A 967-nucleotide genomic window follows, 5' to 3' on the forward strand; every position below is an offset into this window, starting at 1 on the left:
CACCTTCTCAAGAGCATCGTTTAGTAGGCAGGGCCGTCTTGGTGTCGGTGTCAGCTTGGTGTGAGGGATGCTCGCCGGTGCTGCTGCTGCTGGAGGCTGCGTCTTCCGACGAGTGCGTTCTGTGGTCTTCGGGAGGGTTGGAACAGGTGTCTGCGCCGGTTAGGTCGCTTTTCAGGTTCTTTTTAGCGAGTAAGTGACAATTACAGAGGGGCTGCAAGTGTTAACAGGCTGCAGAGAAGGCAGAGGGGACCAATCCTGTAGGTAAACTGAGTTGTGTATTAACAGAGATTCGGGAACAACTGTAATTCTGACATCCCATCTGGGAGGTTAGTCAGTAATGATGTCTATGAAGTGAAATACCCTCTTTAGGAATTAGATTGCTTTGAGTAATATCAGTGATGTAAAGGACCATACCTGCTTCTAAGTTAAAAATGCTCTAACAGCTCGGTGTTTCACCAAACATGGCATATTGCACAGATTCTGCTTATAGTTTTGTAAAATTGGGATCCATGTCATGCTGAAAAAGCCAGTTAAGCATACATAATGGCCAGGTTGGCTATCTGAGTACTGTACACCTCACGAGCTTTTTTAAAAGGATGGAATAACTTTATGCATAAAATCTAATACCATCTAATACCAATCTAATCTAATCTAATACCATTATTATCTTTTATTACCCAAGGAACTGTTTTTTTGGTTTTTTTTTTATGCTGGTCTTTCTTGGGCTTTGATACTTGAGTCATGCTAATGCTTTTCTTTTGTCAGTGCAATTTGTTTGAATCTCTTGGATAAGATTAGTCTGTCTCGAGTTAATGTGACTTATTCTTGTCCAGAACTTGACTTATAGTTGAAAGTCAAGTAATACATTGATTTTTTAAAAAAAATTATATTACAAAATACGTGATCTTAAGCTAGCAAACAACACTGCTAGTCAATGAAATGGACCTTTTTACAGGCATCCTCTTTC

Source organism: Chaetura pelagica, unplaced genomic scaffold (assembly GCF_000747805.2).
Source record: "Chaetura pelagica isolate M959 unplaced genomic scaffold, ChaPel_1.0 scaffold248, whole genome shotgun sequence".
In the NCBI taxonomy this organism is placed as follows: Eukaryota; Metazoa; Chordata; class Aves; order Apodiformes; family Apodidae; genus Chaetura; species Chaetura pelagica.